Raw genomic sequence first — 13,922 nt, 5'->3', positions numbered from 1 at the left:
GATAAATATGATAGTGGTCCTGAAGAATTTGGGGGTCTTTGATAGTGAAGATGAATAAGCATCACACTAGTTAGCCTCAGAATTCAGAATTAGGAGTCAGTGGCTAGAAGTGTGCAGAGAAACAAATCTCAACTTGATATAAGGGGGGAAATGTCATAATAATTGTATTTTTCAAACAGTACAATGGACTGCCTTAGTCTCTTCATTACTAAAGGTCTTCAAGAAATACTTATGAAATACCTATTACATGGAGGTTACAGTTCTTAAACATAAATATAACAAATTATCTTTGCAGTAAGTAATCGTGTATTCTACTGGTGAATGCAACATAAACTTGTAAGTAAATACAAAGCAATTCGAGCAGGAAGAAAATGATAACAAGTAGGGGAAATCACCCTCCAGTAGGTAGAAGTATGATTTGTAGACTTTTGAAGTGCATTTACTATATTCCTCCCCATCTGAAAATCTTCTGCTTACGAATGACTGGAATTCCATCAAAAATATGTTACTCATTCCTATTTTAAAACATACTTATATATTAAGAGGGGGGGAATCTTCAAGGTGGACTGAAACTTGAAGGATTCTGAATGATTTGATGAGGTTTGAGAGAACTTAAGAGAAAACATTCAATGATCTACCAAGGTCAATTTCTGTGGAAACTAAATTTCTCACATTTTTGCAAGCTCTCTTGTGGATGTCCAACCACTGATTAAAGTGCCTGTATCCTTTGCATAACAAGTTGGTCAGTACTAAAGATGCTCCTAGCTTTGTTACACTCTTTGGCAGAGAGCATTATTAATCTATTTCTTTTCACTCGACTGATTGCAATTATAGCAATTCAGCTTTCTTTATAAGCATTGCCTCAGCGTTCTACTTTTGTCCACTTTTCAAACAAGTCCAGACCAGGAGATTTTAATTATTTTGAACATTTTGGTAAAGATCCCCATTTCCTAGAGATGTTTTGATAGGAGTGCTGAATGAGAAAAGGGGTGAATTAGATTGATGCTCAGGCCCCATCCTGCTTTGATATTGGGTGATGCTGGGAAATGACTATCATCTCAGTGTGAATAGTTTACATAAATTAGCAAAAGCTTTCCTCATAGAAGTTATGATGGGATAGTTCAAGGACAATAACAAATTAAAGATAAATCTTGTCTACTTAAGATTTTGCTTAATATTGACCCTTTCTTTTACAATTCTTGAATTTTCTCAATGTGTCCATAATACTTCGTTACTGCTAACTCTTCAGATGAAAAGAGGCTTATGGTACTGGATTGAAAGGTTACCTGGGGGTCAGGAAGCTACAGTTTCTATTCATACCTCAGATTTTAGCCATTGTGTCAGGCAGATAAATTAATTTTACTTCTCTGTGACCTAGATACTTCTCTAAGATTGTAGGTTGCCGAATACTTGCTGATCTGTTATGAAAGAGGGAGTATTCTTTTTTTTTTAAACCCTTGTATTCGGTGTATTGTCTCATAGGTGGAAAATTGGTAAGGGTGGGCAATGGGGGTCAAGTGACTTGCCCAGGGTCACACAGCTGGGAAGTGGCTGAGGCCGGGTTTGAACCTAGGACCTCCTGTCTCTAGGTCTGACTCTCACTCCACTGAGCTACCCAGGTGCCCCCAAGAGGGAGTATTCTTACTGGGAGTTCACTAAACCAAAGAAATCAAATGTATGTTCTTTCTAATTATTACTACTTAAAAATGAAAGAAAAATAATCATTGTCTTGAGCAACCAATCATTATTTGTTAAAAGTCCTAATTATGTGATAGTCAATATGTTAGGTGTTGGACATTCAAAGTAAGAAATGAAAGTCACAGTGTTCAAGGAGCTTATCTGTTGTTGACATCCTCCCTTCACTTCAGTTTCCATTTAAAAAAGGAGAGGCTTAAAGTTCTTGGCCTCTATGGTCAAAATTGTATTCATTTTGTAATCATATGTTTGTGAGTAAGAGTAAGAATTTCCATTCCTCAAGCAAATCATAAAACCAGTCTATATATCAAATCATTGGAAAACCTCAGAGGTATTTTAACTTTGTTCTTTTTTTCCTATTTTCATGGCCACCTCAATGTTTCAATGATAAAATAATAAATAAAATGTCAAAGATTTTATTTTTTTAATCTAAAAGACCTGAATCTTCATACTATAAAAACAGAATTTGAAAATATTCTTAAGAACTAAACAAAGATAAGCTATTCCTCACAATCACCTGAATATGACATTGATTCATAAAAATAGAAAATTTAAATGGATGTCACCAAATAAAATAATCATAATCTCTACATGGGATGAAAAAATTTAATATTTAGAAATCTGGCTAAAATTACCCCTCAAAGTACATGGAAATGGGATTAAATACTTATCATTTACATCATCCTGTCCAGATTTGTCCAAAAGATACTTAAGGTGAGGCTGCAGTAATGAGCTAATGTCCCATAACTTGTATTCAGCAGCAAAAGGCAATCATTTTTATCCACCTACAGAACAGTCCAGAAATCATTAAATATAAGAAAACATTAGCAGCATAATGACTTGTCCCACAGCTGATTCTGTATGGATTTCATTGATCAAGAGAACAAAATGATAATAATGATGATGAATGATGTATATACATATATATGTATCATATATCATATGCATAATTATATCTTATATCTTACATCATATATCTTACCATTTTGTTCTTTTATATTTTTATATGCAATGTTATTCACTTGTTGATGTTTATATGTATACGGCATTAATATGATGGATATAATTATCATATTTTCCTAAATACTATAAAATAATTTGCTCAATTATTTGAGATCTTCAGATTGACATATAAAAAACTGTTGCCAGCAGTGGCTTGAGATAAATGACAGGCAAACTCAGCCTATCAAAAATTAATCTGAGGAATATCAATGGGAAATGAATATGACAAATCAATTAACAAGAATCAAATAGTATATCCAAGAATTATTTGAGATTTGGTCATGCAAATATAATTGATTCATTCTTGTAAATCCACAATATATTAATGAGGCTTGTAATTTGGAACCCTTGCAAATTAAAAGATAGAACTGAATGGAAGCAAAAGTTGATAAATAAAATCATTAATATAAAATCAAAATCATATAAAAAATTTTTGTCAAACAAAAAAAGAAAAAAATTCCTGTAATATTGTCTTGACTTACAATGGAATAAAAGAAAATCTATGACTTCTTTGATTCATTTTGAAAAATTAGCAAATTTTATATTGTTATACATTTATATATATATACATGTATTCATTTTGTACATACTTACATGTATTCATTGAAGCATCATGGGAGAGTAGATAATAAAAATTATCTTAAACCTAGGAAAACCTGGAATCATATCCTGCCTATGACATATTTTGACTCTGTGATCCTGGACAAGTCTTTTAAAATTACAAGTGGATTTTTGTGTATGGGATAAATGTTATTTAGCCAATAATAGAAGAGTACCCTGATTTTGGGAAGGTCACCCAAGCCCAGGGTAGGCAAAACCAGAAACCGAGATGAGACACACACAGAACCCTAAGTTATGGGAAAACAGTTGTTTAATAAAAAGGGGCAGTTTAGGAGGGATTTGGATATAATTAATTCAAATAATAATAACTACCTTTACCTCACCAGATATAAAATTTTCTTTACAGAGGTTGCTTCTGAAAATTTCCCTACTCTATTCCTGTACTAGCTATATAACCCAATAAATACTATACTATACTAAGCTACTACTTAATCCTTTGGATGATCTAAGGAAAGGGTCTGTGTGTAAGTCTGACAAGACCTAAAGATGAAACAAGATCCAAGGATCTTAGGCCAGGGCTCATGCTCAGTTGTCAGTTGTTACCAGATCAGCAAAGGAACAGCACAGATGTCAAAACAGTCACCAGGGAAACAGGATAATCCAAGTAGTAGGAAGAATGGGAAGATCAGGCAGTAAATAACTACAGGGAAATAGCTAATCTCCTCTGGTCCACCCAGAGGAAAGAAAACTACTTCCTAGGCCTAACTGTCACACTCCAAAAGCACTTGTCAGGATTCCAGAACCTTGGCCTTTGCTGTCCATCTGCACATTTACACATCTTAATTTAGCTTTTCCTATAACACTTTGGACCTTCTTTTTTCCTCAGGTTGAAATGCTGGCTCATTTTCACAGTGCTTTTTCTTACCAATAACACTGGGGACTATCTTTCTGTTTATATTTATATTTCTAGTGCTTAGCACAGTGGCTGGCATCACCATGAATTTGTGCTTGCTGACAGACTGACTAAGCTTTCAGTGATCTAGGCAGTTCTTTAAGGTTATTAATTTCAGATAATGTGAAGACCTACATTGGCCCAGTTTCCTCAACCAGAAGATTCCTAGTCCAATTAAATCACAGTTCTGTTTTCTGTCAACATATCTATATGTTTCCTTCACCTAAAGAATGTACAATCCTAGGGAAATAGTTGAAATTATCTTTATCTAGAAAGTTCAAGCTGATATTTTACTTTTAAATCTTTTCCCTCTTGTTTTCACCTTTAAGATGCATTGAACTAAACACATGCATATTGTTTAAATTGTTTGCCTTCTCTTTAGTTGTGATTACTAAAAAGACTCTCCAACACTTTTAATGTAACCTATCATACCTATTGAGCTGCTGCTTATTCCAAATTCTCTTTTCCTTTTCCTTTCATATAAATAGCACCAAAGTTTTCATATCAAAGATTCTTAACTAGATTCATGGGAGTCTTTAGGTAGATTTTGGATATCTGTGTACTCAGTTGGAAGAAAAATCCATCATTATTTTACTAACCTCTAACTGAAATTTAGAATTTTTAAATTATTTTAAAAATTTATTCTCAGGAGTTCTTTACACATAAAAAGTTTAAGAACCCATAGTTTAGATAAAATTGGCCTTTGCTGATGATACCCTTTATAAAAATATGTCCAACTTGTAACATCTTTCGGTATTGTGGAGACAATTAAAGGGATTAGGTTAATGACTCAGTGAAACTTTTTTCTGCCTTTTAATTTTGTGTTTTATTTTTATAGACCAACCTGTGGAAGAACATTTTGCAAGATGTTTTCCAAAACATTAAAAAAGTTTTCCAAATGTGTCACAGAAATATTTTTTTCATTTTTATTGTTATTCAAAACATACTTCCATATTGGTCCTTGTTGTAAAAGCACACTCATGCATAACCAAAACTCCAATATAAAACTGTAAATACACTGATTTGAAATATGACTCCAACAGATATTTCTCTGGAGGTGGATAGCATTACCCATTATGTCTTTCAGGATTGTCCCATATCATTGCATTGCTGAGAGTAGCAAAGTTTTCCCAAATAATCATACAATATTGCTATTATTGTGTATGAAATTCTCCCGGTTCTGCTTATTTCACTCTGCATCAATTCCTGTAGATCTTTCCAGCTTTTTCCCAAAATAATCTTTCTTTTTATTTCTTATAGCATAATAGTATCCCATTACCAGTCCCCAATTGATGGATATCCCCTCAATTTCCAGTTCTTTGCCACCACGAAAGAACAGCTATATTTTTTAATGAGTAGGTTTTTTTCTTTTTTTTTTATTATATCTGGGATGCAGACCTAATAGTGGCATTATAAGATCAAAGGCTATGCACAGTTTTATAGCCCTTTGAGTATAGTTCCAAATTGTTCTCCTGAATTGTTGGTTCATTTCAGAACTCCACCAGTAATGCATTAGTTTTCCAATTCTGCCACATCCCCTCCAACATTTACCTCTTACTGTCATGGTAACTAATCTTACAGGTTTAAGATGGTACCTCAGTGTCATTTTAAATTGAATTTCTCTTATCAAGATTAAGAACTTTTTTATATGATTATTGATTATTTTGAGTTCATCTGAAAATCTCTTGTTCATGTCCTTTGACCATTTGTAAATTGGGGAAAGGCTTGTATTCTTATAAATTTCACTTAGTCACAGAAATATTTTACAAGGTTCTTTCATCCACATAGTATTGAAAAATATACTTTGGAGCTATGTGTAATTGGGGGCTGTCTCTAAATGTTTGGTATGTATATATACTATTTTATTTCTGAGTAAAGTAATATATTTTGAACCAGAATCAGGCTACTCCCTCCAGAAAGTGGAGTGAGGCTAGTTAAAAAGAAATGTAATGGGTTGTGAAATAATTACTTTGAGGGACATGATAGCTCAAAAGTTGTCTTGGCAACTCTACCTTATAGGCTGTCCTTATTGACTGAGTGTAGCTTTAATACTATCCTTTCCTCATTCCCACAAAACTATGTTTCCAGGCCTAATTCAGTTTGTTCCTTTCCATATACTCCCAATTACAGATGAATTGACCTCTGGGTTAGCTGTTTCCTGTACAAGACATCTTGTCTCCTGCTTCATGCCTCTATATAGGTAATACTCCATATCAAAGGCACTCCCATCTCATCTCTGTTTTCCTCACTCACCTGTCCAGTTTTCATTGGCTAGGTAATATTATCTAATTTTTTACTACTTCTTTAAATTTAAATTGCTTGCATTTGATACTTTGATTTCCTCTTGACAGCAGTTGCTTAAGTATATACAAGATTTCTTTCTTTCTTTTTTTTAATTAGGCAATTCTTCTCAGGAATGCATTTTGTGCATATTTAATAATTAATGAGATCACAGTTGGCAGCATAAGTAACCATATTTGAACTCCTTGCCTATTTCATTAGTCCATTCATTGCCTTTCTTGCCTTTTGATAAACTTGGCACAAGCCAGCCCCTCTGAAATCTATTTGTTCATAGGAAGGTTAGGAGTTGACCAAATAAGTGTTGGAATTGTCATTTTAAGCTTTTTGAAATTGCATACCTGCCTGCTTTTTTCTCTGTAAAGACTCAGATGTTTTCTCCTTCTGGCATCTTCCTTTTTTACTATTTGGCTGGGCTTCAATTCTTAAATTATTATTTTGTAGGGTTCAGGTAGGAGCTTTAGCTGAGAAGAGAATAATAGGCCCTATGAGGCAAGGCTATGGGAATAGAAGTTATTTATGCCGGAGAAGAGTGGGATGATGAGTGACAATCAGAGCTTTCATGTCTGTGAATGGTTTGTATATAGGTAGTGGTATGCTGCCATTATTGCTTTTCGTTGAAGCAAAGACAAGAAGTAATATAACTGGGAATTAGAGTTAAGCATTAAAAAGTACTGCTAGACCAAAAGATGATGAAACATTGTAGTGAGGGAAATTCTACTATATTCTGCATTTTTGAATGGTAAAATTATGATTTAATCTAGTCAGGACAATGGCTATAACAACAACAAATAGCATCTATGCTATATAATTTGATGATACTTGATCTTGTAGCCCTTCGACCTTTTTAAATATCCTTCCAAATATAGTTAAATAAGCTATATAAAAATGTGAACTCTTTCAAAATCCATAATTTGCTATCTAGGGATCTTCAATGTCTCTCCAAAATATCTTTTCTCATACCAGTCTCTAAGTTTGGAATACTGATTTTCCTTCTGACCTATTTGAATCTCTTCATGGTTAGATTGAATTATGTGCCCTCTTCATGAGTTCTTCTTTAAGTTCCTTAAAATGATAATGATCTTTTTTTCCAATTCACATTAAAAATATTTTATATTTTATTTTTCTCATGCATTCAGTGTAGTCTAGTATCAACTACTGGCCTTCGTGCTGAAGACAGTAAATCAACAAAAGAGACACGTTGCTAGTCTGTGTGGCAATATTGCTTTAAAGACTTTTGAACTATTAGTTCACTTCAAAATATTTCATGATCAATTCTATCTCTTATATAACTGTGTCACCTCATTTCTTGGTATGTAGCCTATTCCTAGTCCTAAATATGTTATTCCACTCAGAAATAAAGTCAGAGCACACACAAGTTAACTATTTACAAAGACAGCCTTTAAATATAAACTGGATCCTAAGGAGATTATACAGTATTTATAAACGAATGATTCCTATTCCTAATTGTGAGGGAACCTTAAACTCTAAAGCATTGAAAATAATCTTTCAATAATTTTTCATAATTTAACCTTGAAGAAGCCATTCAATTCTTCCAAACATTAATTTGTTCTTCAAAATGAAAATAACAAGACTTGGAATATTGACCTTATATGTTTTTTGTAAGCAAAGTACTTTAAAACATTAAAATATCAATAAACCTGAGGTAGTATTATTTACACATTAGTATTAACCATAGTTTTTGTACATGTCTCATATATCTTATTTTACTTTAAACTCCTGGGAAAGCTGTCATATACATATTTTATACCTCTCATAGTAACTAGCAAAAAGATTTTCACTTTGTGGGCACTTGAAAGATACATGCTAAAATATACATGGAGAATCCTAGAGAATTAAAACAAAACCTAATAGAAATAATGAACAACTTTTGCAAAGTTACAGGATACAAAGTAAGCCTACATAAATCATCAGCACTTCTATTTACCATCAACAAAGTCCAAAAACAAGAGATAGAAAAGGAAATTCCACTAAAAATAACTCTAGAGAAAATGAAATATCAGGGAGTATATGTATAAATAAACCTTTTTTTAATTTCCAACATGGCTAATATATATGTTTTGTAATATCTCATATGAAATTATAGTTATAAAATTACTTGTCATTTTGATGGATTGGAGAGGGGTTTGAGGAAATAAGATAATTTGGAACTCAACATTCTATTCTTTTGTAAAATAAATATATATAGTGCTAAAAATTTTAAATGGCTCAAACCAACATTCTGTCTGTGTAGAAAGACGTTGCATGTCTAGCACATATGAGTGATATTAGAAATCATTAGAGACACATCTAAATTTAAACCTCTGTTGCCTTTTCTAAAATAATGGTTGTCTCCCCTATGTCACTTCTTCAATAACTTTGGCCACAATATGGTCAGTATGTTATATAGAATAAATTATGGAACTAAATATTTTTAAATATTTAATACTTTTAAACTTTAATATTTTAATTTTTAATATTTTAATTTTTAAAAGAATAAAACTAACACATGCAGATGATTAACACTTCCAATATATTTATCTCTTTCAGCTACATATATCTCTCACTAATTTCCTGAGGAATGTTAATCAACAATGACATAGATATTTAACCCCTGAGACTAACTTTATTTTCACTAACAAGTTCATAAACATGTATCTATATTTTTGTTTACATGTGTGTTCAAATGGCATATATAAATTCAATGTCTATATGGATAAATAAGCACATATAGATAAATAATACATATACATAAATGTAATAGACATGTTTACATGTAAATATACATAATAAATAAAATTCCTTAAGGTAAAAAAAACTGATATTTTAGAGTGGAGAGAAATTATAATGACCTCAAAGTCAAAGAAACCTGCATCTAAGTCTTGCTTTTGATACACATTGCCTCTGTGACCATGAGCAATTTATGTAACCTCTAAGTAGTCGATGAAATTCTCTAAGACCAGAAGTACTGGATAAGATCTGAACTAAATACATAGATAGGAGGAATTTCTTCACCTTAGAATTCCCTACTGAACATAGGTTCAGTCCCTATCATTATCACTACATTAACAAGGAGATGTTCAAATTTGATTTTTTGTTCTAAAATGTTCAAGCATTTTGATACATTATAGGTAGTAGGAGATGCCCTGTGTAATCTTTGCACTATAGATTTTTTTTACTATTTTGGAATAGTTAATAGCTGAAGAACAGAATTCAAAGTTAAAAGTGGAATAAAACCAAAAAATTTCTAGACAAATAACATACCACAGATCTATTAAGATAAATTTCTATAACTTTTCTCATACTTGGATTCTATGATTCTATTAAAAGTTCACTTTAAATATGAAATATGTGACTGATTAATAAGTATATGTATTTTACATATCTTTTAATATTAAAAATCTTCTAAGCAAAATGCCTTAATCGTATAAGCCAAGGGGTAAATGACATAATTATATGGAATATATGTTGAGTGACACAACACAGTTTCCAAATATGACATTAACAATGTTAACACTTACAGTTTTTTTTCAAGGAAATTGGAGAAATCTTTATGAGTGACCACAAATATGATTTAATGACAAAATAAAAGGAATATTTAATTATCAGACATTACTAAGATGAAAAAATGTATGAATAGGTGTATGCATATATAATTTTTCCCTAATATCTGTTCTTCTATCAACGAAAAAAGGTTCTTCTTAGTGGGCAAGTTGGATTACTTGCTGTCCATTGCATGTTTCTCACTTCCCTTGATATATGTGATCATAACAACAGCCTGTGTTTGGGTATTATGAATAAAAGCTTATCATTTTTATTAACCTTGAAAACATGGTAGAGTCTATACTCATGGAGTGCTCTAATAAATTAACTCTACCCACTGCATTAATTATTTGGGGCTCCACTTCTCATGTCTATCAGCTTTCTAAAGATAATCATTTCCACAATTTCCAAAGACTTTAGTGTTGTACACCATAGTTAAATCTCAGATAGAAATTAGGATCCAAGTACAACATTAACTTAGAATCTTTAGTATGAGTTTAAGGTAAAAGAAAAACCCTTAAAAGTGATATTATTTTTCCTCAAACTTTAAAACATTAATAGGATACTTGTAAACTGTTTAAGCTGAGATAGATGCTTCTTTAATTATTACCCATAAGTAAAATTTCCCAGATGAATTATATAGGACAATATATTATAATAAATATACTAAGCTACTGAATATAGGGATAGAAAATGAGATTCAAATAGGTATTCAATAAGGACTTTTTAAATTGAAAATGAATGGGAACTTCAAACTGGTGAAAGAGTTAAAGCCATTTATTGAAAGCTATTTAAAGAAATAAGCAGTTTTAGACTCATCAATACTTAATTCATTTAACATACATTTAACTTAATTTTTTTATTTTTATACCATTACCTTCTATCGTAGAATTCACACCACAAGTGGTTCAGCCATTCCCCAAGTGATAGATAACCCCTCAGATTCAAATTATTTGCCACTAAAAAGGGGGCTACTAAAATATTTTTGTACAGATATGTCCTTTCCCCTTATCTCTAATCTTTTTTTGGATACAGACTCAGTAGTGGTATTGCTGAGTCAAAGGGTATGAACAGTTTTATTGCCCTTTGAACATGGTTCTAATTTGTTTTCCAGAATGGTAGGACTGATATAAAATTCCACCAGCAGTTCATTAGTATGCCTGTTTTCCCTAACATCCAGCATTTGTCATTTCAGATAGGTGTGAAGGAGTATTTCAGCATTGTTTCGATTTGCTTATCTCTAATCAATAGTGATTTAGAGCATTTTCTAATATGACTGCAGATGACTTCTATTTCTTCTTTTTAAATTTTCTTCTTTATACCCCTTAAGCATTTATAATTTGAATAATGACAGTTTAAACTTTCTCTAAAAGATTTAGATCAATATATGGTGAGTGTAACAAATTGTTGGGGATATCAAGATGTCACATATAATATTTGGCTTGTTTGATGAGTTAGTTGTTTTATTTTTGCCATGAAAGGATATTTTGTGAGGTTGAACTCATAAATATCATTTTTACTTGGGGCTGTCTCATCTTTCATTTCACTTGCACAAACAATTTTCTTTATTTACATGTTAAGGTGAATGTGGTCACAACTATTCCCTGTTGAAAACTATCCAACAGCTTCAGGAATCTGATAAGGGACTGCTTAGGTGAGAAAGAAGGAAGAGGGAGATGATCTGTCTGTCAGCTCATGGTTGCTTGCTCCTGACAAGGAGCATGGAGTTTATTTATACAATATTCAAAAACCCAATTCACACAAAAGCACAAAGAAGTTTCACTGCTGCACAGTCAAGCCGAAGTTACAGAATTATATAATCGCTAGTATATGGTTTTACAAAGTACAATAAAGTTTTAATTTTACAAAGAATTTCCTCATGAAGATAATGCTGGATGAGAAAAAAGTCCCAAGGTTAAAAATGAGCCTCACTTTACCTAAAAGTTATTTTAGTAAAATGTTTCCATATTTCGAAAGATACATTAAAGAATGAGCCTTTGAGATCATGTGGGGTGTGGGGTGGAAAGTACCTAGCTTAATATGAAACTTTCTGGCTGCTTGCTTCTGACCTTGGCTGTCTAAGAGTTTACAGGATCTGGGCTGCTTTTGCTTAAATTCTACTTTTTCCATGTTGGAGAGAAACTGTTAATCTCTTAACTGTTGATTTGCTCAGAGCATTTTATAATACTTGAGGCTGTCCTTAAAACTACTTCAATATGTTTTTAATAAAGAAGAGCTACTGAGGGGGGTTCAGCGTTTTATCTCAGATACCCCATCCATCACCTGACCTGATCCTTTAAGGTAGAAGGGAGTCAATGTATGACCCTGTCAACTACATCAGCATTGATGGGATCCTCATAAAAAGATCTATTATACACCCTATTTCTCTCAATGGCCTTCCACAATTCCCCTTTAAATTTGTTTAATTCAATCAATTGCAAGTATTTAATACAGATCTAACATGCTGTGAGACACAAATTGGTGAAATGAATGAAAATAGATACAAGAAATAACTTTGGAGTCAAAGGATACTCATTCAAATCCTTATTGTATCTCTTACTTCCTGTATTACTAACTTTCCTCAATTTCCTTTTGTTTTCATCTGAAATGATTGGATTATAATACCTCAAATATCCTCTGTGGCTCCATGGTTCTTTGATAAATAGAAATCCTGAGCCCTGCTCTTGATAGACTTTCATGTACATGTAGTGATAAGACATAGATAGACAGATGATAGAGTGATACACACCCATATGTATATATATACAATAAAATAACATAATGAAATTTTAAAATAATAGAAATAAATATGGGTATTCATGTTTACAATTATACACATATTAAATTACTTATACATATGTGTGTATTTCTGTATGTGGTTAACACAGATTCAGATATTATAATAGTACCTAGAGAGACAAAAATGAAATTCAAAGAATAAATGAGAAAACATGAGAAGTTCATCATGGAGCATCAGTTCTTACAAAGAACGCTGTTTCTTGCAGGTTATTTTACTATCGCATTTTAATACTTGAGCTGTGCTTAAGAACAGTGCTTTTCTTAATTTTTCAAATATAAATTAATATGAAGAACTGACTGAGCTTTTAATATAAATTACTGTTGATGTTAAAATTGAACAATTTGGAGAAATTATTTTTTATGCAGTCTGTTAGAAATGAGCACCATTTCTTTCCTAAATATCTTAGAAACTGAGTAAATTTGCATATAAATATGATGTGTTTTTTTTTACCTCAGATGTTGCAGATGCAATGCATGCTTCAAAACATAGTTATAAATTTTTCAAATGATTTACTTTTCAAGGCTTGCAAAATCCTAAGAGACAAAGTATTTATCATAGCTATACTCATCTCTTCTGGTTAAAGCTTGGAATACATAGAAGAAGGACATTTACCACTGTACATACTTTTTAGGAAAGCTGTGGATAATTGTACTGGTTCCAGAACAACCTCAATATGCCAAATGAAAGCAATTATCCTCAGTAACAGAGATCATTAATAGAAAATTAAGAAAATGGCATCACAGGAACCTTAATAGTTGGAATGGATATATTCCAAGATTTGAGTGTAATGAGTAATTTAGACAGCACTATGCCAGTCCTCTATGATTTCCCATAAAATTTTGGTTGGAAGGAAGGAAGGAAAGGAGAAAAGGACAGAGAGAGAGAAGGAAGAAAAAAGAAAGGTAAGAAATAAAGAAAATGAGAGGGGAGAAGGGAAGAGAAAAGGAGGAAGAGAGAAGGATGAAGAAAGTTAAGAAGAAAGGAAGGAAGGAAGGAAGGAAAGAAAGAAAGAAAGAAAGAAAGAAAGAAAGAAAGAAAGAAAGAAAGAAAGAAAGAAAGAAAGAAAGAAAG

The sequence above is a fragment of the Gracilinanus agilis genome, chromosome 1 (genome assembly GCF_016433145.1).
Source record: "Gracilinanus agilis isolate LMUSP501 chromosome 1, AgileGrace, whole genome shotgun sequence".
NCBI classification, from domain to species: domain Eukaryota; kingdom Metazoa; phylum Chordata; class Mammalia; order Didelphimorphia; family Didelphidae; genus Gracilinanus; species Gracilinanus agilis.
This window is presented reverse-complemented; position numbering follows the sequence as displayed.